Source organism: Cryptomeria japonica, chromosome 2 (genome assembly GCF_030272615.1).
Source record: "Cryptomeria japonica chromosome 2, Sugi_1.0, whole genome shotgun sequence".
NCBI lineage: Eukaryota > Viridiplantae > Streptophyta > Pinopsida > Cupressales > Cupressaceae > Cryptomeria > Cryptomeria japonica.
The window spans coordinates 359442653-359468082 of record NC_081406.1 but is presented as its reverse complement, the minus strand read 5'-3'; the positions used below and the strand labels follow the sequence as shown (position 1 = coordinate 359468082).

At 38.0% G+C, this 25430-nt stretch overlaps 1 protein-coding gene across 1 annotated transcript in view; it reads right to left on the bottom strand.

Annotated features, from left to right (window-relative positions):
- LOC131065259 (uncharacterized) overlaps positions 1-25430 on the bottom strand; it is a 197852-nt gene that overhangs the window by 155624 nt on the left and 16798 nt on the right. The gene's annotated exons all lie outside the window — the stretch shown is intronic.

Below are 25430 nucleotides of genomic sequence, written 5' to 3'. Positions count from 1 at the left end.
CACGCGGGCCAAGGTATAGTGACTCCACTGGCATTACTATTTTTGAGAAGAATAATCTCAAAGGAAGGTTTCCCGAGAGATTGACTATAAGGTGGCATTGGGATATGCGGCATGCGGGCTGCAAGTATCATCACTAGGCACAGAGAGCCAAAAAATGTGTGTGAGTAAGGAATTAAACATTAATCACCTGTCTCATCGACAGATATGAGCAGATGTAAGTGATCATGACCAAACGAAGGTGATACCATGATGGTTACAAGTGAATACACGGCCATCGCAAATTGACACCAAGTTACTCAATTCTATTTATACCCCTTGGCGGCTACTAGTGACTCATGCCTAGTGAATTGAGAATTATTGAGTCTGTTTGCAATATGGATGCGCCCATTAGGTTGGTCTGCAAGAAACGCCAAATGTCATTTTTGGGGGAAGTCTTTGAGAAGAGACTAAAAACCATCCTTAATTCCTCAAACTACTTGGTTATCCACGCAGTAAAGACAATCCTAAGGGATGAGTTTTTGAGGGTGTGCCACAGGCACAGGGTTAACACGGACACAATGGCCATGTTGCTGGCAATTGTTCTCGAAGTAGGGGAAACTAAAGCGGGGCAAGTGTTCTTTGCCAGAAGGTCTTCAAAGTCATTATCTTGGGGAATTGGAGGACATTCTAGAGAATGTGGATCGAGAAAGAAGGATCTCGCTTCCCCACAATTATTATATCATTCGCAAAATGGGGGAGGTGAAAAAGATGCCTCTGGTTACCACCATGGAACCTGAAAAGATGGAGGAGAGAAAACCGGCTATTCTAAGAAACATGGTTTTCCTTAAGAAATTACTAGGAATATTGATGAATGAGGGAGGTAATTGGATAAAGAATTATCTGAGAGGCAAGGGCTTGGAGAGCAACGAAGAGGAGGCGGGGGGCATTCGGCATGGAGATTAAAGAGGATGAGGTGGCGGGCGATGCCAAGGGCACCCCCCCTCACCACATTGAATGGTCTCCCATAAAGACTACAGCCCAAAATGCCCAATCAGAGCTAGAGCCGAGGAGAGGAGGATGAAAGAACCTTAACAGCCCAGGTTTGCTTTCTTTTTGTTATGTCTCTCCATGTTATGACTGGGTTATAATGGTTGTGTTTCATTTTAGCATACCCATTATCAAAAGAATGAATGTAATATTAATATACTCATGGGTCACCATTTTGGGGGTTGGTGACCCCATTTTGAAAAATGTGGGTAGATAGGTGCTTAGATGAGCCATGGGTGCCATTTTTGGATAGATAGGCGATGACTACTATAGTGTAAATGTTATTTTCTGATATCAATACAAAGGGTGCTGCCCCATATGCAGCTATTAACTTACTGAAAAAAAAATAAAGAGGCTAATTTAATAAATGAATCTACTTATAAAATTATATATACTAGTTAAACTAAATATTATTATTATAAAAAAATTAAATATTTACTTATTGTTGATTTATTTTATATTTATATATTAAATTTGTTTTTTTTGTTATTAAATAGTTGCCAAGGGGCAGCACCCATTATATTGATATCAAAAAGCCTTCTACATCTATTTGCCAGTAACAGTAACTGTTATTATCTTCTGAAGATCTATCCCAACCTTGTCCCAAAATAGACAAAATTCCACCGTGAGTCACAAAACGGTGGATGCAGCTATGCCTATACAAACTTATCCCTTCCTATTCTTCAGTCGAACCATCCTGAGTGCTGGTAATGCCAAATATTATCCATATCCTACCATATTAGTCTCCATTACCCAAAATTGGAGACACATTCCAACAATCATTAAATTGTCACCTTAGACAAAGTGGTGACAAAATATATCCTATACATTCATGCATATTTGTAATGACAGAAAAGGGCGAGATGAAAACAAAGAAACTTCACAACCTGGTGCCAGTCCTCCTCCATCCTTATGTTTTTGGTTGCTAGAGCCTTTGCCACCACCGGACACTCTGAGTAGTAGGCATAATGGGTGGAACTCATCGCCATTTCTTCTATGTCTTGTTCATCATTCTCTATCCATTCCTTACCTTGCACAGAGAGTTCCAGGTTCAGGTCATCAACCTCTTCATTTTCCTTGAGCAAGCCTTCATCTCTCATATACTCCTTCACCCGTCCTTCCCTGGAGGATTCTATAACCCTAGCCAAACGTTGCAAGGAAGTAATGCTCCGCTCAATTTCATTCTACCGACCTTGCAACAATTTTGGTTCTAGGGTTTCTACTACCGGATACTTCCAAACTTCCCCACCTTGGACCTTTGACATGTAATAATTTTGTGGCAAAGGAACAAGCAAATTGCCATCTACATTGTCTAGAGCAGCATCAATTTCCCCTAGGAAGATGTGTTTGAAGAGCATTTGGCACGTCTTCTTGGTTCTAGCCTTCAACACCCCCATATACAATAACATTGCGAGAAACATTGCCATAATATCAGTGTTTACCCTGTGTTGGTGATGGGCCTTGAGAAATTCTAGCCCTAGCACCACCTTGACAGCATGATGAACCAGAGAATGCCCCACTAATAAAATGGCCGCCATCCTCTTGTCTGATACTTCACCAATAAAAAACATTTGCCTCTTAGTCGATTTGAGCAAAAGCGGTGTGTCCATTTCCAACTGAGTTATCGGCTTAAAGTGACGATTCCAAACAAGTCATGCATCACCGCTCAGGTTTTTATCTACCTGCCCGCAATCTGGCGTCATCACGATTCCTAGGCGATTGATTAATAATATAATGGCCAGACACCACTGAATCCACCTCATATGATGCCATTGATCTTGATCAATCCTTTCACACGCCTCAATTAATGACTCGTTAATGATATTTGCCAGTCCCCCACCTAGTCGAAACATGGTATAGCACACATAGGTCGTCCCATCATTCTATATTCTTTCTCCCCTTTTTCGAATGACGTGTTTCCTTATACCGACAATCTCATTTACAAGCCTTCCTCATGCCTCGATTTGATGGTGATGTCCTCGCAAGCTTTCGCTTGGTGACATTTGTTCTTTCGCCATCCTCCATCCACCCTCACGATATCATGCTCAAATATCAACCTCACTTCTACATGATTATTCTCGGTAGGAAGAGTAACTTTGTATCTTGAGTGATTTCGCAAATTTGGGGCACATTTGATAATTATTATTCCACCTTAGTCCTGCATAACCCGTGTCGAGTGTGGTTTCCTTCTCCCTCGTCTAATGCCAATTTGCAAAGTCCATCTGCCACACCATTACCCTCCCTATAAACATGTGATATTCTAACCTGTATGATGCTTACTATTGCCTCCTTGACCGGTCTTAGCCATTGAGCAAGTTGCCAATTAGGTGTATAGCTTTGTCTAATGGCATTAACAATAATCAATGAGTCCCCTTCCAAGTGAATCTACTTTACTTTCAAATCCATTCCCATCTACAACCCGATCAATGCCGCTCTGAATTCTGCAATATTATTGGTTAATGTATTCTGATTTTTCTGTTAGAATATTATTGGTATCGAGCCACACATCCAATTCTGCTTGGACCTGGATTTCCTTTAGAAGCTCCATCAAAGTTAATTTTTATCCATCCACTCTCAGGGGCAACCCACTGAACTCCCTCTCTAGGATTGATAGGAAGATTATCCTTTCGTGCCCCACAACGGGGGTATTTACATAATAAATTTATTGTAAACATAATATATTTATATTTATATTTATATTTATATTTATTTGCTTTTAATATATTCATATTGTTATTATGAGCATTTTTATATATTTTGTACCAAGGAACCCAACCCCACACATGAACAGCAACTTAAAACAAATATTGTCATTTGCAACTTTTCTTACCAAATGGTAAGATTGCTTAACAATATTATCTTTAGGAAATGTTTTTTGGTCAAGCTAACTCCTTTTGTGGATACCCAACAATTGATGAGGCAAGTAATTGCCTAAATTTGGCACAAATGGTAAGTCCTCTTGTCTTCCAATTTTACTAAATATTCACCATTAATATCATGTTCCTACATTTTAATCTCCTTTCTTTTTGAATTGTAGAAGCTACAGTTAAATGGACATCAAACAATGAAGGAGATTGGTGGTCCCTCTAGCCTCATAGACAAGAACAGTTCCCTCATCGCTCATTTTACACCGGTTATGCTTAACAAGTGTTATGCTACACTTGATTTTGGTTTCATTGCTCTTACAAGACTCGAATGACAAAGACCAAATGGGCCAAGCACCCTTGATCCTTTCTTAACTTCAAAAAATTGTTCTTACATGTTCATTTCAAGATGACTATTTCAAGGGAGCAATATGTAAGAACCCATTTTTGCATGTCTTGGTAATTGAGATCAATGGCCACTTTTAGTTTAAGGTTTAATTCTTACAGATTTAGAGAATGGGAACATGGTTGGAAGGGACCCATGCCTATCCAACTATTATTTCCTAAACTTTAAAGAGGCCCTCCAATCATCCCACAAAACATTTTCTCCAATCACTACATCCCTCAATACTAGAAAATTTGTGAATCATTGAAATAATAATAAAACCTTCCCCTAGTCACATAATAAATCATACGAGGCTAGCCCTATTTGGACGTATAAGCAATGTGTAACGTGTTTTAGGGCAGGACCCAAATTGGGTGGTTGAGCAAACAACATGTAACTTGAAATAAATAAATCATTATTTGTATTTTTGGCGGGAAGTGTATTTAGCCGACCTAGCCTATAAGGCAATATAACCATGTATAAATACAAGGCATAGTGATGCCTTGTCACAATCACTCAAGCAATCATCTCTTCATCGGTGAATATCTCTGCAATATCAGCAAACTTGCCTTAGGCATCAGCGAACTTGTTTTGACATCAGCGAATACACATTAGAGACCAGCGATCACACCTTGGAGGCCTACGATCTTCATCTAAGTCTCAGCTAACATCATCTCTGCTCATAGTATCAAGTTTTGAGTGTATTTCATCTACCGAATCTACCCTAGAATTTGCCCTACTGGTGATTGAAGGATATTCCAAGTTCAGATCAGAAGTTACAAGTCAGATTGTTAAAACTTGAACCAGAATATAGAAAATCTGAGAACAGAAAATAGATAAAGAAACACAAATGAACAAGCCCTCTTATCCTAGGAAAACCCTCCACCTGAGGGTGAAAAACCCAGCCCACTCAGAATTAACTTTATTATATCTCAAAAAAAAATACAATTGAAGATAGTCTCAGAATACTATCAATCATAATAATAAGCGTTTGATTCTCTATGAATCAATCATAAAATGAACTCAGCTGATACAACTCCAATACAACCCAAAACCTTCAAAAATCTGAAACTCGGTATGGAGAAAGAAATACACAATATTTCTGATCTGACAAACACGATCACAAGGAAGAAGAAGCCGATCAAGAAAGTTGTCGAAGAAGGGACCTGGCAAGGAAGAATGAAAAATATAACATATCAGAATATCAATGAAGAGTCATACGAAGGAAGAGGTAGAGGCATGGACAAATACTTCTGCACGGACAACCTCATCACCTTCATCGACAACCGTTGCAACATGAAGAGTCACCGTCAGTAAACAAGGCAAGGAAGGGACGGAAGCTAAGGAGTCGATGCTAGACAAGATAAATAAGGAGCCGGTAATCTCTATCAAAGCTATATCTTCAACACTCCCTCTTAGCAAGAGAGAGATCTTCATTACATCAACATATAACATGTACACATACTTGCAACTCAAAAAATGTCAACAAAAGAACATCACAGTTTTTATTCAATAGAGTTGTTATCTCAGTATGACAATATTCATCATAGCTACTCCTAGAGGATGAGTAAAACCAGAAAATAAAAAACATAAAGTCATACACATGACTTCCACCATAGCTACTCCCAAAGGGTGGAACAAGGGATTTCACCTCGAACTTCTCTCGCAGAGAAGAACTCGTTAACCAAGGGATTTCACCTCGAACTTCTCTCTCAGAGAAGAACTCATTAAACACAGGCAATGTATCACTGAAGCTGAGACTCTCTCTCAACAAGTGCATCATTCTCCATCATACCAAGCTTTTCTCGAAAGTAACAGAACTTCACTCTCGAAAGTGGCTTGGTGAGAATGTCTGCAGTCTACTCCTCTGTAGATATGTACTTGAGTTCAACTGCTTTTCGCTGAACCATGTCTCTCAAGTAATGATATTTAATTTCCACATGTTTGCTTCTATCATGAAATACTGGATTAACTAAAAGTTTCACACAGCTTTGATTATCACACATAATCACAGTAGGTTCCAAAGGCTGTCCAAACAAGCCTGCAAGTAATTTCCGAAGCCATACAGCTTCTCTTGCAGCCACACAAGCTGCAACATATTCTACTTCAGCTGTACTTTGTGCAACACAAGATTGTTTCCTGCTACACCAGGAAATCATAGCCGAACCTAGACTAAAACAGCAACCTGAAGTGTTTTTTCTGTCATGCACACAGCCTGCCCAGTTTGAATCAAAAAACCCTTGGAAGTTCATCTCTACACATGAAGAAAATCTTAAGCCAAGTCCAATTGTACCACGAACATATCTCAATATATGTTTGGCAGCCGCAAGGTGAATATGTCTTGGTTCACACATGAACTGACTCAAGGTATTAACTGCATAGCATATATCAGGCCTTGTGTTAACCAAGTACATTAAGGAGCCAATTAATTGTCTATACACAGTAAGCTGAACTAAATCTGAAGTAGCTGCATCCTCATGTAATTTCTTCAAATTTACTTCCATAGGAGTCACCATAGACTTACATTCTAACATGTCAAATCTTTTCAAAATATCAAATGCATATTTACCTTGACTCAATGTAATTTCATTTGATCTTTGTCATACCTCAAGTCCAAGGAAATAATGCAACAAACCAAGATCCTCCATTTCAAATTCTGAAGCTAAATCCTTCTTACATATGCCAATGAGATCATCATTACCAGTGAGGAATAAATCATCAACATATAGTACTAAAATCAGCACCTTATCATCACATACCTTGAAGTATAGGTTTGGATCAGCATCATTCTTTAGAAAACCCAAGCTCAAAAGATAGTGAAAGCTTGCTTAAGACCATATAAGGCCTTTTTCAGCCTTCATACATGAGAGTTTCTATTGTGAATAATAAAGCCCTCTGGCTGCTCAATGTAAACCTCCTCTTCAATTTTACCATTCAAGAAGGTTGTTTTCACATCCATTTGATGAAGTTTCCAGCCCTTAACAGCTGCAACAGCTATGATAGTCCCAATAGAAGTGTAACATGCTACAGGTGCAAAGGTTTCTTTGAAATCTATACCTTCCTTTTGGGAAAAACCTCTGGCTACAAATCTGGCCTTGTACTTTTCTATACTCCCATCAGCTACATGTTTGATTTTGAATAGCCACTTAGAAGAAACCACTGATTTGTTTTTAGGCCTAGGAACAATGTCACATACATCATTTTTCATAGTAGATTGATATTCCTCTATCATGGCATCCTTCCACACTTGCTGATTTAAAGCCTCTTCAACATCTAAAGGCTCAGATGCCAAGATATGAATCATAGAAGATACATAACCAGCAAACTTGTAAGGTCTATTGCTTTCTCTAAAAGTACCACGAGGGGCTGCATATTTTTCAGCATCTCCATAGTATGTCTAGCCCACAAAGGTCTTTTCTTGTTAACTAAACTAATACTGGGACCTACTGATGTAACTATAGAGTCAACTGGATCAATTGGATCAGCTGAATCAACAGGATCTTCTAAATCTGTAAACTCCCTCTGAATGTCTGAAGATGGATTCGGATCAGCTATGTCTAAATCTTGAGGGAGCTCAAAATCTTCTTTATCAGCTTCTATGCTAGATTCTTTGAATTTCATGCAAGCTACATCTTCATCAAAAGAAACATCCCTGCTGATCTCAATCTGTTTTTGTCCTAGAATGTAGATTCTATATGCTTTTGAAGAAACACTATAACCAACAAAAATGCCTTTCTTGCCTGAAGGTTCTAATTTAGATCTTTTCTCTTTAGGAACATGAATATAAACAGGGCATCCAAAGATTCTGAAATAACTTACATCTGGTTTGACACCTGTAAAGGCTTCTTCTGGAGTCAAGTTGTTTAAAATCTGATGAGGACTACGATTCTGAATGTGAACTGTTGTCCTGCAAGCCTCGGCCCAAAGAAATGTTTGAAGACTTTGGTCATGAATCGTAGCCTTTGCTGCTTCAACAATTGTCCTATTCTTCCTTCCAGCCACACCATTTTATTGAGGATTATAAGGGACACAAAACTCCCTCTTAATCCTAGCTTCAACACAAAAGTTATGAAAAACACCAGAAACATATTCTCCTCCATTATCAAATCTAAGAATTTTTATTTTCTTGCTAGATAGATTTTCAACAAGAGCTTTGAACTCTTTAAATCTAGATAGCACTTCATCAGACTCTTTAGACTTAAGAAAGTAAATCCAGCACTTAAGAGAAAAATCATCAATAAAGATAACATAATACCAAAAACCACTAAGAGAAGCAATTGACATGGGTCCACATAAATCAAAATGAATTAATTCTAGAACATTCTTTACTCTACTTTCACTACTATGAAAGGTGCTCTTAATGTTCTTACCTAGAGCACACCCCTTGCAAACACCTTCATGGTTTTGATTCAGCTTAGGAAGACCAATGACAACCTTCTCCATTGAAGACAAAGTTTTGAAATTTAAATGACCAAATCTTTTATGCCACAGCTCACTTGAACTTGAAGAATCATGAGCTAAGACTTGAATAGGATGAGCTGAAAGCTTGCAAAGACTATCATGACGAACACCAATAACATGAGCTAATTGAATACTAGAGTTCTTCTTCCATGCAAGTACTTTTCCATCAGCAAAAGCAACATGATAACCTTTGTCTTCTAATGCAGAAATAGAATTCAGATTCCTCTTAAAAACAAGAACAAATAGGACATCACTTAAATGAAGAGGAATACCAGAGTCCAACTAAAAAGAAGTATCACCAGCACCAGTATCACCAGCACCTTTCACAGATTAGCAAGCATCATCACCAATGATAACTTGAAGATGAGAGTCTTTTTCTTTCAAGTTTGAAAGGTGCTCACGAAAACCAATGATATGACGAGATGCTCCACTATCTATCAACCAAGTATCACAGTTAGTAGGAACATTACTAGAAAGTGCAGAAATAAATAAGAATCCTTCGGAATTTTCACTTGGATCTCTTTGAGGAGAAGGATTCTCAACATTTGCAGCAACTGCTTGAGTCTTAGATTTTGAAACACAATCTCTGGCAAAGTGACCAAATTTGTCACACCTAAAACACTGAATTCTAGAAAGGTCCTTCCACTTTTTCTTGGCAACAGGAACTGACTCATCATTCTTGTCTCTGAATCTTTTGAAGTTGCCTTTCTTTCCTTTCCCCTTAGATGCATGAGCAGCAAGCACATGATCATCTTCATGATGAGATTTGCGACCATAACCTCTTGCTTCTTGTCTGCATTCTTCCTGAACGCAATCTGCCCTCAACCTATCAAATTTAGGAATATCATCTCTTCCACTAATGCCTTGAATGAAGGATTCCTAGGAGATGGGAAGTCCATTCATAGCTAACATAACCAAGTCTTTATCAGCAAAAGTATCTCCAATTGCACTGAGTTGATCTTTTAACTCAAAAATCTTCATGAAATAAGAAGTAACAGATTCTCCTCTAGCCATTTTCACATGCAGCAGTTGACGCCTAAGGGCTAAAGCTCTGCTGGTATTGTTGAATTCATAAAGATCCTTTAGAGTCTGAAACAATTCCTTAGCTGAATCCAACATAGAGATGATAGGCACCAGATGATCCTTAATAGAATCAATCAGAATTTTCTTAGCCATGGTCTTGTTTTTTCTCCATTGAACTTTCTCTGCATCAGCAGAAGGTTCTTCTGCATCTTTCGAGACATAGTCAAGGAGATCATTCTCTTCTAGAGTGATCATAATTCTGAATTTCCAAGAAGAGTAATTTAACAAACCATCTAGTCTATCTTATACTTTCAATCCGTTCACCATAATGAATGACTTAGGCAAACAACTAAAAGAAATAAAGAACTTAAAAATTCTAGTTCTAGATCGATCTACTAGACCCGCTCTGATACCATGTTAAAACTTGAACTAGAATATAGAAAATCTGAGAACAGAAAATAGAGAAAGAAACACAAATGAACAAGCCCTCTTATCCTAGGAAAACCCTCCACCTGAGGGTGAAAAACCCAGCCCACTCAAAATTAACGTTATTATATCTCAGAAAAGAATACAATTGAAGATAGTCTCAAAATACTATCAATCATTATAATAAGAGTTTGATTCTCTATGAATCAATCATAAAATGAACTCAGTTGATACAACTCGAATACAAACCAAAACCTTCAAAAATCTGAAGCTCAGTATGCAGAAAGAAATACACAATATTTCTGATCTGACAGACACGATCACAAGGAAGAAGAAGCCGATCAAGAAAGTTGCCGAAGAAGGAGACGTGACAAGGAAGATTGACGAATATAACATATTGGAATATCAATGAAGAGTCATATGAAGGAAGAGATAGAGGCATGGACAGTTACTTCTGCATGGACAGCCTCATCACCTTCACCGACAGCCTCATCACCTCCACCGACAGCCGTTGCAACATAAAGAGTCACCGACAGTAAACAAGGAAAGGAAGGAACGGAAGCTAACGAGTTGATGCTAGACAAGATAAATAAGGAGCCGATAATCTCTATCGAAGCTATATCTTCAACACAGATAAGTCAGTTTTGCCATTGCCCTAGGAGGGCGAATTGTATTTGATCAATTGCTGATATTAATAAATAAGATCTAAACATTGTTGTTAGGTTTTTCCTTCGAGAGGGAGGTTTTCCCAGATATATGTGTGTTATGTGTGTGTATCTATGTTTTATGTTAATCTGATCACTAAAATCAACATGGTATCAGAGCCAAGTTCACTCTAAGTAATCAAATTAACAATAAACTCTCACTTTCAATCTGCTGTTCTTATTTCAATCAAGATAGTGACAGGGCTAAAGGTAGAAGACAGACTTGACAGGGCATTGAATTTCACTTCTTGGAAGGTTTGTGTCCTTCTTGCACTTGAGGAAAATGATCTACTTCAATTTGTAGTAGGACAAGAGCAAACTGAGCCTACAAATCAAGAGGAGTTACATCAGTTCAAGAAGAATGCCATCAAAGCCAAGAAGATTCTAATTGATTCTGTGAAAGACCATCTTGTTCCTATTCATCTCCAAGATGTCTTTTGCCAAGGAGATGTTCAAGCAGCTGGAAGGAATGTATGAGATCAACAACATAAGTAGGGCACTTGCATTAAGGAAACAACTGCATCAAGTCAAAATGGCAAAGGGAGAATCAGTCATGGCTTTTTTCATGAAGATTTCAGAATTAAAAGATCAGCTCAGTGCCATTGGAAGCAAAGTTGTGGACAAAGACATTGTTATGCTTGCATTAAATGGTCTTCCCCACTCTTAGGAACCATTCATTCAAAGCATAAGCGGGAGAGCTGAATTCCCCACATTTGATCGTCTCTTAGCTGACTGCATTCAAGAGGAATCACGTCGGGCTGCAAGAGGAATGATTAAGAGCTCCCATGGTGAAGACAATCATGTCCTTGCTGCCCAATTAGTCAAGAAGAAAGGTGGCTATTGGAAGAAGAACAACTTCAAGAGAAATAGAGATTTCAGACCCTCTGTTGCTCCTGATTCAAGAAAGAAGCCAAAGGATCTATCTTGCATTCGATGTTTCAGATGTGACAAGTTTGGTCACTATGCAAAGGAGTGTCAATCTCAGCCCAAGCAGCAAGAGGCAAACCTAGATGAAGTTTCAGATCAGAAAAATAATGAAGACTTCCTCTTCATTTCTGCCTTGTCAAGCAACATTCCTACAAATAGCGACACTTGGCTGATCGACAGTGGAGCATCTAGGCACATCACGAGCTACTAGGAGCAGCTTTCAGATTTGGTAGAGGAGGAGTCCAACCTTCATGTTGTTATTGGTGATGATGCTCGATATTCTGTAAGAGGTTTTAGTACTACTTCTCTTAACTTAGATTCTGGAATTTCTCTTCAGCTGAGTGATGTTTTGTTTGTACCGGGAATTAAAAGAAATCTAATCTCAATATCTGCCCTAGAAGATAAAGGTTATCAAATTGCATTTTCTGAAGGAAGAATTCTTGCATGGCATAAGAAATCCAGCATCAAATCAGCTCGTGTTATTGGAAATAGATTTGAGAGTCTCTACAAGATTTCAGCCCGTCCTATTCAAACTCTCATCCACGAAGTACATGAGTCAAGCGAACTATGGCATAGAAGACTCGGACATCTTCACTTTCGTGCTCTTCCCATACTTGAGAAGATGGTTAAAGGTATGCCTAAACTCAATCATATCCATGATGATACATGTAAAGGTTGTGCTATGGGTAAAAGCACTAAGAGTCCATTTCATAAAAGTGAATCTAGGTCTAAAGAGAAACTAGCTCTTCTCCATTCTGATTTATGTGGAGCTGTGTTTGTTGCATCTCCAAGTGGGTTCTTGTATTATGTAACCTTCATAGATGACTACTCTAGGAAAACATGGATTTACTTTCTAAGAACAAAAGAATCTGATGAAGTCTTAAGTAGATTTAAAGAATTTAAAGCCTTGGCTGAAAACTTATCTGGGAAAAGAATTAAAGTACTAAGATCTGACAATGGAGGTGAGTACACCTCGGGTGGATTTCATGATTTTTGTGTAGAGGCAAGGATTAAGAGGGAGTTATGTGCTCCCTACAACCCTCAGCAAAATGGGGTTGCAAAAAGAAAGAACAGATCCATAAATGAGGCAGCAAAGGCAATGATTCATGACCAAGACTTGCAAATGTTTCTATGGGCTAAAGCAGCTAGGACTGTTGTCTATATTCAAAATGGATGTCCTCACCGCATCTTGAAGGATATGACTCCGGAAGAAGCTTTCTCAAGAGCTAAACCAGATATCAGCCACATGAGGATCTTCGAAAGTCCAGTTTATGTTCATGTTCCTAAAGAGAAGAGAACCAAACTGGAACCTTCAAGCGAGAAAGGTATTCTTGTGGGCTACAGTGAGACCTCCAAAGCCTTCAGAATTTACATTCCAGGTCAAAAATACATTGAGGTTAGTAGAGATGTTACTTTTGAAGAGAATGTCGCATTCAAGAAGTCTAAAAGTTCGTTAATAGAAACTGATAATGAAGCTAATGGAAATCAAGATATGGATATTCATCATGATGTCAAGATTCAGAGGGAGTCTTCAGAACCTACAGATCATAATGATTCAATTGAGCCCATGGATCCCACTAATGGACCGAGAGATATTACAGTGAGCAGGAAAAGACCTCTTTGGGTAAGGAACACCATTCAAGAAGCTGAAAAGTTTGCAGCCCCCAAAGGCACCTTTAGAGAAAGTAGGAGACCGCAGAAGTTCTCCAACTATGTTGCATTGATGTGCAACATCAGTGAGACTGAACCTTGTAGCATTGAAGAGGCTATGAACCAACAAGCATGGAAAAACGCTATGGATGAAGAATATGAATCTATCATCAAGAATGATGTGTGGGATATTGTGCCTAGACCCAAAGGTAAGTCTGTTGTATCCTCTAAATGGTTGTTCAAAATTAAACATACTGCTGATGGAAGTATTGAGAAATATAAGGCTAGATTTGTAGCTTGTGGATTCTCTCAAAAGGAAGGCATAGATTATGAAGAAACATTTGCTCCTATTGCTAGATATACTTCCATTAGAACTATAATAGCTATTGCTGCAGCTAAAGGCTGGAAGTTACATCAGATGGATGTAAAGACTGCATTCTTAAATGGTGTCATTGAGGAAGAAGTATATTGAACAACCGGAAGGTTACGAGAGTCATGAAAGAGAATCTCACGTTTGCTGATTGAAGAAAGCACTATATGGCCTTAAGCAGGCCCCTCGTGCTTGGTATGAAAGAATTGACAAATATTTGGTAAGCTTAGGATTTTGTAAGAATGATGTTGATCCTAACCTATACTTCAAAGTGTTTGATAGTGAAATGCTAATTCTGGTTTTATATGTGGATGATTTATTTCTAACTAGTGAAGATAGTCTCATCATTAGATGCAAGAAAGAATTAGCTTCAGAATTTGAAATGAAAGATTTAGGCCTAATGCATTACTTTCTAGGACTAAAAATATGGCAAAGACCTAACGAAATCATTCTAAGTCAAGGAAAATATACTATTGATATCTTGAAAAGATTTGGAATGTTGGATTGCAAACCCATGTTTACTCCTATGGAGACTAACTTGAAAAAGTTAAGTATATCTGCTGCTAATTTTGATTTTGTAGATCCAACTAAGTACAGGTAGTTGATTGGATCCTTGATGTATCTAGTTAACACTAGACCAGACATTTGTTATGCAATTAGTGCTCTCAGCCAGTTCATGAACAAACCTAAGCATGTTCATCTTGTTGCAGCCAAGCATATCTTGAGATATTTGTGTGGCACATTTGGCTATGGCTTGAAGTACTCCCTTAATACCGTCATCACCTTGGAAGGTTATTCTGACTCCGATTAGGCAGGGAATGTCACTAACAGAAAGAGCACTTCAGGAGTATGTTTCAGTTTGGGATCTGCCATGATTTCTTGGGGTAGCAGGAAACAGTCCTCGATTGCATTGAGTACAGCTGAAGCAGAATACATTGCGTCAAGTGTGGCTTCAAGGGAAGCAGTGTGGCTTCGCAAGCTTCTTGTTGGGTTGTTTGGACAACCTTGGGAACCCACAATCATTCATTGTGATAACCAGAGTTGTATAAAGATGTTTGTCAATCCTGTGTTTCATGATAGATCAAAACATGTGGAGACTCATTATCACTATGTTCGAGACATGGTACAAAGAGGTGTCATTCAGCTGAAATACATCAGCACTGATGAGCAGATAGCAAATGTTCTCACCAAGCCTCTTACTCGAGTGAAGTTTGAATACTTCAAAGATAAGCTTGGAGTTGTGGAGAACATAGCTATGGCTAAGAGGGAGTCTCAGCTTCCATGATACATTAAGTTGTATCTTCCACCCTCTGCAGGCAATGCAAGGTGGTGTTGTATTCTTCTCTGGGAGAAGATTTGAGGTGAAAGACCTCTTCCACCCTCTGCGGGCAATGCAAGGTGGATCCATCCTCTGCGGGTATGCATGATGAATATCATGGAAAGAGTGCATGAAGTATTTAGATCACCCTCTGCGAGTGTCATGGTGATAGTCACAATGTGACTTGATTATTCAAGGGATCCTCCCTAGCTAAGAGGGAGTGTTGAAATATAGCTAGGTCCCATCCCTTGATTGGGCCAACCTAGCCTTTAAATTTCTAATTGGCCATTAGCCTTAGAAATTCGGCGTATAAGCTGGACCCATTTGTAACTTGTAAATCATATGAGGCTGGCCCTATTTGGCATATAAGCAATGTGTAACGTGTTTTACGGTAGGACCCAAATTGGGTGGTTGAGCAAACAACATGTAACTTGAAATAAATAAATCATTATTTGTATTTTTGGCGGGAAGTGTATTTAGCCGACCTAGCCTATAAGGCAATGTAACCATGTATAAATACAAGGCATAGTGATGCCTTGTCACAATCACTCAAGCAATCATCTCTTCATCAGCGAATATCTCTGCAATATCAGCAAACTTGCCTTAGGCATCAGCGGACTTGTTTTGAACATCAGCGAATACACATTAGAGACCAGTTATCACACCTTAGAGGCCTGCGATCTTCATCTGAGTCTCAGCTAACATCATCTCTGCTCATAGTATCAAGTTCTGAGTGTATTTCATCTGCCGAATCTACCCTAGAATCTGCCCTACTGGTGATTGAAGGATATTCCAAGTTCAGATCAGACGTTACAAGTCAGATAAGTCAGTTTTGCCTTTGCCCTAGGAGAGCAAATTGTATTTGATCAATTGCTGATATTAATAAATAAGATCCGAACATTGTTGCTGGGTTTTTCCTTCAAGAGAGAGGTTTCCCCAGGGTATATGTGTGTTATGTGTGTGTATCTATGTTTTAAGTTAATCTGATCACTAAAATCAACACCGCCCACTAGAGAACATGCATCCTAATGATCCTACTCTCCTAAGGCATATGATGACCAATCTCATCATGAAGCTGATATAATCCTACTCCCATTCAGCCAAAGAACAAGGGTTACTCGTTTGTTAGTGCCTCCTCAAACAATCCAAGGAGGCAATAGGACCATCAACTATCCAAAGGAAGCCTTATGCATAAAAAGAAGGTTTGAGGTTGTGAAACTCCATGGAAGAGAGTCAAGAGACCTTAATCATCTGAATGAGTTGTCCATAAATCCCCACCTTAATCAATTTATCGATTTCCCCTTCAATAGCAAGAGGAATCACAAAAGGAATAGTAGGGAGATGGATTATCAATAATAATATCCACATGCAATGTGAGCCACATTGCCTTGTCAATAGCTACACCACCTTATTTCCATCAACTTCTAAAATCAAAGTATATCTCCTCTAAATAATGAGTGAAAAAAAAAAATCTCTCCCTACTTGAAGCTAAACTACTCAAGGTCAAATCCAAAGATAGTTTGCTTACAAAAAATCATACAGTACAAGAATCTAGGTCCTCTCAACAAAGGCCTATTTGACTAACCCAATACTAAGCCCCCAAACCTTAGAGCCATAAAAGCATCAAAGTATCAAAGAGTCACATTTTAGATGGATACTCTAGAAATGAAGTTAAAAGCATTGCCACGAAAGTAACTCTAAAGAAATATCCCCGTTACTACATAGACAAGTAGGTGTATGCTTTAGCAATCTCATCAAGGTACCCTAGGAATTTGAAGTTGGAGAGTAAATCCTTATTTATGTTGAAGAACATAACTCTATTCTTATAATGATTCACTACCAATTAGCAAATTTCACAAAAGCAAGAACCAAGGAATTGACTTCTCTGATTCTTTGTAAACCGTCTGGAGAGTAAATCCTTATTTATGTTGAAGACCATAACTTTATTCTTATAATGATTCACTACCAATTAGCAAATTTCACAAAAGCAAGAACCAAAGAATCGACTTGTCTGATTCTTTGTAAACCATCTGGTTAAGAAGCTGACAGGAACAACAAATAGAAGAAAGGAGATTATAGAACATGGTACAAGATGCAACTATCTTCCAAATAGATGGTTCCTGCAAAAACTGTTCCAACTCATCAACATAATCCCAAACAAAATAGCAGAGAATGGTCAACCCTATTTGACCCAATAGTGCTCCTAATAAAATTAGAAATGCCACTTGCAGTATGAAAGTGGCCTACCAAGGTCTGATAAAGTCTGATGACATCAGCATAGAAGAAAATTTGTTGACCATGAATCAGTCATATGATGTCCTACTTGAGCTGAAGTTTGATATGCAGAAACTAGAAAACTAGATCTCCCTTCCAGTCAATTTTTATCCTTCCAAACATGTCTGCACATCAACTGGCAGGTTATGCCATCCAACTGGTAGAAATGACTATTATTGGCAAGAATACATATAAAATAAGCATAAATCAACGTACAGGGGATGGAAATGACTCATCACCATGCCAAAATGCTCTTATAGAGGCCTCAACGGGTTGGCAAGAACTTCAAATAAGATAAACAGTCATCCATGAGGCCCGTAATACAAAGAGTCATCAAGTGTAATAAAACACTTGGAACCGAAGGGTTATAATAGAATGATCACTCCAAAATCCAAAAATGTATAATAGAATGATCACTCCAAAATCCAAAAATGTATCTTCCTCAAGGAATTGGGCCATTGTTGATACATTAATCCATCCAGCAGTTGAATGGATCAAACCCTTCCTCCAAAGAGCCAAAGCCAAAGTAAATTGGGAAAGAGAAAGAAGTCAAGAACTGAAACTCAAAGTAAAAGTAAAAGATAAGGTAGGAACTGATATAATCCAATAGAATGAAGCATGGTAGTCTCCGAGATCCTTAAAGGAAAGTAATTTCTATATTATTAATTGTAAAGCTAATTCTGCAATCAGATTCCTGCCCACAGCAAGTTTCCTCCACATAAATTTTGGTATTATATGTCTATAAGTTTGTGAATTCATTTTTCCAGCATACATATGATGTTTCAATAATTTCTTTCTTAAAGAACAACACGTATCATTGATTCCACATAAATGATTTTCATTTGCATAAAGAGTTGTAGCAACTATAAGCTATATGTGATTGCTGATAAAAGAGCCACATAAGCATGTACTTTGATGATATGTAAATAAAAATTAATAAATCAATTTGAATTGAATAGAATAGTCTTAATTCCACAACCACTCTAAATAAGAGTGAAAGCAATGACTTTGTGGTACTAAGGAGTTATTCTCTATGATTTCAAAATATACTCATCAATACCTTCATCTACTCACCAGATACAGCCGTAAATTTTCACTGTTCATGTATGCCTGGAAAATTACTCATAAATGGAACTTTCAAATTTTACAAAAATTCAGCTGTGAACTCAATGTTGTCTGAGTTAGAATAATATATCTAATGCCTAAAGCAGGGCTAAAGTACTCAAACCACATAAGTATAAAATGTGGAGATATATAATTGTTTCTGAAGCCAGCTTAATTCCACAACCACTCCAAATAAGAGTGAAAGCAATGACTTTGTGGTACTAAGGAGTTATTCTCTATGATTTCAAAATATACTCATCAATACCTTCATCTACTCACCAGCTACAGCCATAAATTTTCACTGTCCATGCATGTCTGGAAAATCACTCATAAATGAAACTTTCAAATTTGACAAAAATTCAATGTGAACTCAATGTTGTCTGAGTTAGAATAATATATCTAATGCCTAAAGCAAGGCTAAAGTCCTCAAACCACATAAGCATGAAATGCAGAGATATCTAAAAAGCCATAGTTAGCAAAAGCTACTGTCCAAGACATAAAAGGTTGGACATTAATATTCATTGTGATGATAGCAAAGGCATAATCAACCACAATAGCTTAACCACCATAAGGAGAACGGGTATATCTGTTAGATACAAAGAAACAAAGCTATAAATTTGACTTGGTGCGCTACTGGGTAGAGTATACCTTCTAGCCAGGTAGGCCTAGGCACGACAGGGATTTTTTGTGATCATTTTAAAATTGAGTAAAATCCCTATGTCATCGAGATTGCCTACCTCTGGTAAATGGGTACCATCTATTGGACAATTATATGCAGTCCAGTACAAATTCAAGCATATTAATAAATGTAGGATCACATTTGATCCTTGAGAGTTGAGACTACATCTAAAAATGAACGAGAAAAATGGAAGAATGAAAGGTCAGTTGATTCAGCACAATGAAAGTGCCTCCCACAAGCAAAAGATTTGACTTCAACATTCTTTGGCCATCTAGAAAGCCTAAAACCAATTTTGAGGTCATAGAAGCAAATCCCATCCTCATTCATAAATTGGCATCTATGAATTCTCTATTCTAGCATTAAGATCTCAGGGCATAAATCAAGATGTCAATATTCATTAGTGTGGATAATAAATCTCAATGAGGTTGCACGAGAGCAACATTCAAAAATAAATACATCCTTGAAGAAAAGGTCCTTTGAATCCATAACCAAATACATCTACACCCCTTATTCAACCCCACCAGTGGAACAAAGAAACATTCTCAACTAAATCAAGCATGTTGCTAGAACCACAAACACATTTGGTTCTACATGTGTCCTACTTAAAAACTGATGCCCAATCATATCCGAAGAATGGAGGTAGAGTCCATTCAAGAATCATGCATTTCAATAAGTAAAATCAAGTCATGCCCATTTAAAATGTCCAGAAAGGGACATAAGGAGCACCACACAATATACTATGCTGCCAAATCCTGATAGAATCCTTGTTGGCCTGGAGGATGGACATGAATAGCATCATTGTATAGGCCAAGGGTGTGGCCCACCCCATGTGAGCAATGTCCAATCATGGCTTGTAGATTTAGATTGTACCCCATTTATTTTTATTTTTATTTCTCACTCCTGCAATTATGACAGTTTTCTTTTCCTTCAGTCTGCTAACCACAAAATTTAGACAGTGAGACTCTCAGTCAATTGGCCCAAAACAGGATAAGGCAATTGTTTTACTGCAACTGACCACTACTATTTTTCTGCAACAATCAGCCTCTCCCTTGTCTTTCTGCAACCTACCACTCTGTTGTTTTTTGCAACAGCCAGCCCATTTAACAGTAATTTGCATAGTCCTATTATGATATTTGGCCCCACTAACAGCAGTTTGCACAGTCCTATTATGATAGATTCTCTTTTCGAACTTCAATACCCACTAGGAGTACAAGTCAAGGTCATTGGAGCTTTAAGTGCCACCCCTAAAATCCATCTCCTCCTGCAGAAACCGCCAGCCAGCTTCCACAAAACCACCAACTCCCGAAAACAAGCAACTACAGACTGATACAACACAGATTTTCACAAATACTTTACAAAATGTTCGGCTTATTTACACATTTAAAAATCAGAATTATTTTTTAATGTACCCAATCACTGTTTATCCATACTGTACTGTTCATTGTTTATCCATACCATACAGAAATTTGTACAATTTTATTTTATTTCTGAATTTTCTCTTTTTCCTTTTGTGATGGGGGCAGGAGGCAATTCATCAGTTGGTTTTGGACAAGAATTGCAGTTCCTCACCGTAACTCCTCCAGTACATTCTTCTTCCAAATGGACTGGAATTGGCATACCCTTACCCAGGGTTTCATCGTTCTGATTTTGCATAATTTTCCTAGAATTCCTCACACTGAATCAACCTACCTTTCTTCCTCACTCTGAATCAGCATAGCTTCCTAGGGCTTCCTTGCTCTGATACCAAATGTTTGGAAGAATGAATTCATGGAGTTTGAGAGAACTGGATGGCAGGCACTTGAATGAGTGTATGCTTGTATTTCTTACCAAATAGGGAAGTTATATTATTAATTGTAAGATACCTTTTAGACACAGGTTAATGACGTTATTACATCATGAACATGCATTGCTTAGCAAAAAAAGTTAAACATTATGCATAATATTAATTATATCTAATAATCCACCATCATTGCAGTCAGAATCCTCCACTTAAATGGCATGAGAAACGAAGTTAAGAGAGCAACTGCAAGTTCCAGGTGATCTTAGCGGAAGGGCTACCTTTGAGACCTGCCATCTAAGTTAAGGAAGTTTGTGCCATGCCATATAAACTAATAACTCAAGTTCATTCCCAGTACAAGGGAACTGAATGGAATAGTTTAACACTCTTGATATTACTTGTGTCTTTCATTGTTTTATTTACAACTGCCCTTTGAATTGATGCTTCGAAATTGTGTATCAATAAACACAGCAGATACCACCACTACTAAACTAGAATTTATAAAAATAACAATAGTATAATGATTAATCATTGTGCAAAAGAAATCCTGTTGAAAAAACATATAATATATTTGTCCTAAACATTATAGAACTGCAAAGCCATAGTGACAAGGTGACACCTTGGCTAATCGTTTTGTTAAACCAAAACAGATGTTTTAATGTGTAATGATATGTGACTCAGTTTCTTAAACAGTAAACTACAGTATAGTCACAAGTGGGATGTCTAATCAAGGTATTTACATTTGGATATGTGCTTGTTAAAGAAGTGAGCCACTCCCAATCTGTAATAAGGAGCCTACCGGAAAAAAAAAAATCCAGTCACCAAGCAGATCAGTAACTCTGCTAGAGAGCACCCTATTGGGACTCAAATTTGTCATGTTATTTTTGCTTGAGTCCCTTCTTGTTTTAGCCTTAGTTGGCCCAGGTTGATAATTGATCAGAGATAATTTGTGCAGGCCTTTGTTTTCATGTTCTCCTTTTCTGCCATGTTGCCTTCAATCTTTTTACTTCTGTCAATTATTTAAGTTAGAAAAATCCAAAATTGACTAAGTCTTTTCTTGCTTGTCGGCCCTTCACAAAGGTTTTGAAACCTTTGTCAAGAGCTGACAAGGTCTTGACATGGGTTTCTAACCTCATAGTTTCATTTGTAAAATATGTTAATTTATTATGCTCGACGAGTTTGAAAGGTTCTAAAAATTTGTCGGCTCCCAACATGTTTTTTCACAACCTTATTGAAGGCTGCCAAAAAATTTATAACTTTTCAATGTGGCCAAGTTTGATGCTTGTTAGAATCTGGAGGAGGCTTTGAAACATCTGTTGACTCCCAAAAAGGTTCTCACAACCTTGTCAAAGCACAACATACTTTTCAGAACCTGTTGAGAATAATGTGAAGGCAAGGGCAGAAGGCATGCTTGTCAAAAAAATCAAAACAAGATAATGAAGAAAGGCTAAGTGTTAGCATCTATAGTTCAAGGTGGTTTCGAAAGCCCATTGGACGCCAACCAACTTTTGATAAATTCTGTGATAGGATTTGATGTGGTTCAATGTTGCGTTTGTTGATCTTTTCAGGTGGTTTTGCAACCTTGGGCCAACATCAATGGGGTTGTGACAACCTGTCTCTTTGTCAATATGCATGAATAAGGCACATATGCTATTTCAAAGGTAATTTCAAATGGGTTATTGAGCGCTAAACAGATGTGGTGATGTGCTTCTCACCACCTACTCGCCTTTATGGTAGTAGTTCTCCCAACTACCCGCCATGAATGTTGCTATTCCCTCACCTGCCAAAATTCAATGTTGTTGATGCTGTTCAATCTGAGGCACTCATATTGGGTGGAAGTGCTTCTGGATCATGGATTTCAAATATCTATAGTGCAATGATTAGGGCTTGAGGCCCTGCAGGTGTTAAAGCACAAATTTTATCATTTTCAGAGGTAAAGGTTGATTGCACGATGGTTCTCTAGACACCAAAGATTTGTCAATGTGTTGCAGGGCAGCCATAAACACCACATCCAATTTTGTTGAGGAGTCTCAAACCTGTGGAGTCAAAGAAGGGTAATATTGCAAGTGTATTGTGTTGCAGGATGTCTCCATGGTAGCATGTATGTATCTAGGAGAGTTTCTTAGTCACGGCTAGGGGTTTTCCTTGGCCGCATTTGCTGGCACAAATGTAATGCTAAGTTAGATGAATGTAACAGCATTCTGAAAACATTGCAAGACTTGTAATAATCTTTCTCAACTTACATATGGGTATATGCAATTATATCATGGATTACCAAGTATGCCCTATTACAAGATTTCATATCATTGTTTATGCAAATACATAGCTCCATGTTCTTCTATTCCAATTTGTTTTCTTTTCAATGTGTTGTCACTATATTGCCCAATTAGATAGGCACAGGTCTGGAACTACACTCCATCCCACCTCATTCAAATCAAAACCTTAACCAGTAGTGATGTAATAAAGTAGTCCTTCCTGTGCACCCATGACCATCAATATAACCAGGGAATTATTCTTAAGTGAGCATTCAATAGATATATTTTATGTGGGTTATGCTTGTGCGGTCTTATCAACTATATAGGGGTTATATGCAACCAGTCTTTCTTGACATAGTGACAGTATTTGGGGTGAAGATTGCAATTGGGTTTGGTTGTATTTGTTTTTGGTTGTCGATTTCGTTTAAGTTTAATACCTATTTAGGTATACCCCTAGGAACACCCTCCAGAGCCCAAGCTGAGCTTGAAGTGTACAAGAGATAACCCACTCTGACCTTATTATTTATATCCTCCATGTTTTGTTGATGAGCCAATTTCACTTGCATAATGACAACCCTGGCCTTGTGAGTGAGATTCCATTCTAAGAAGTGGAGCAACAGTTTTGGGACCCAACACACCACATCATGCACATGGGAGATTCTAGGTTCAAGTCAAAGTTGGTCCACGAAAAATAACATGGTATCAAAAGCTAGGATCCCTAAACGCCAAAATGTGGCTAGAGGGGGTTGTTGGAGAAATAAGCAAAAATTCAAGCCATTATAAGGGGTCTACTAAAAAACCCATCACAAAGAGTCTGGTAGCTCAATGTTAGAACACCAGAACATGCACATGGGAGGCCCTAGATTCAAGTCCTAGTTGGTCTATTGAAAATAACAATCCTTGCAAAGATAAAATGGAACACTTGATATTTTATGACCATCTAATGCTTACTTGCTTTCTCTGTTGAGAATTTTTATTTTAATAACATGCAACTGAATTTGATGGAGCTTTAATTCATATTTGAATGAGGAAGCTTTGCATTTCAGGTTTCTGCAGGATAACGCTGTTCATATTATGGTTAACCGTGGTCTCGAGTTTAGTTATGTCCCTGTGGCTGAAAAAGCCAACCATAACAGAGGCTAACATCGTTACAAACTGTGAAATTGGAGGAAAAAGAACATCACAAGTGGATTAATCAAAGTAAGAGATTTCTAATGGCATATGACAGGATGACTATTGCTAAAGGTGGAAACGGGCATCTAAATTGGTCATTGGTGGCACAGTGCCTACAAGGAAGCTGATGCATAGCATGGCTCACCTACACCACTTACAGGAAGATAAGAATACAAACAAGATCTCATCGTAAAATCCATTTCTAAAGAACACTAGAAAAAGGAAAGGCGAGCATTTCTAAAAGAGGAAACCCCTAAAGAATCGATTAATCAACAAGTAACAGATCTGACATGTCAAAATGTATGACCTGATATACATGGCAAAGGCAAACTGAAATACCTCACAGTACTCCACTATGCTAGTTTATGTTAGCATAAGAGACAATGTCACGCTTTTGCCCATTCTGTCATGCAAAATAGACCTGACAAATAATTTTTCAACAGAAATGATAGCAGAGTTTTGCAGCGCCATAGTGCTGAGATTTATGAGATTTCTTGGGGCACTAAGCTTCTGAGATCTAACTATGATATTAATGTTCCATTCTGCAATGCTTAGCACTAATTTGAGATGTTCCCAGCAGTGAAAATGTGAAGAAATGGATATATTCTATGTGCATTGTTTTCCTCCTAGTCGTAAGATTATTCACAATATTTTGCCAGTGTAGAGAGATCTGAGTTCTGTTGAGTTTCCTTCCTCACTTAGTATTCACATTTTACGCTTTGAGTCTGTGTCTCACATTAGAGAACAGATTCCTCAACCACAAAAGTTTATTAAAAACCTGACAATGTCACATTGATGAAAATATAAGGTAGAGTATGTTTCTTCTGTTAACAGTGAAATCTACCTTAAGAAGCTAATAGGTCAATCATTTAATAATCATCAATTGCAAAAAGTTCCATGAATTGTATAAGAACATGACAGCCAGCTATCATGCAAAACCCTTACCCAGAGCACAAGTCTTGGCAAAACAGCTAAGAAAACTAATAAAAAGCTTACATGTTGACCAAATATTCT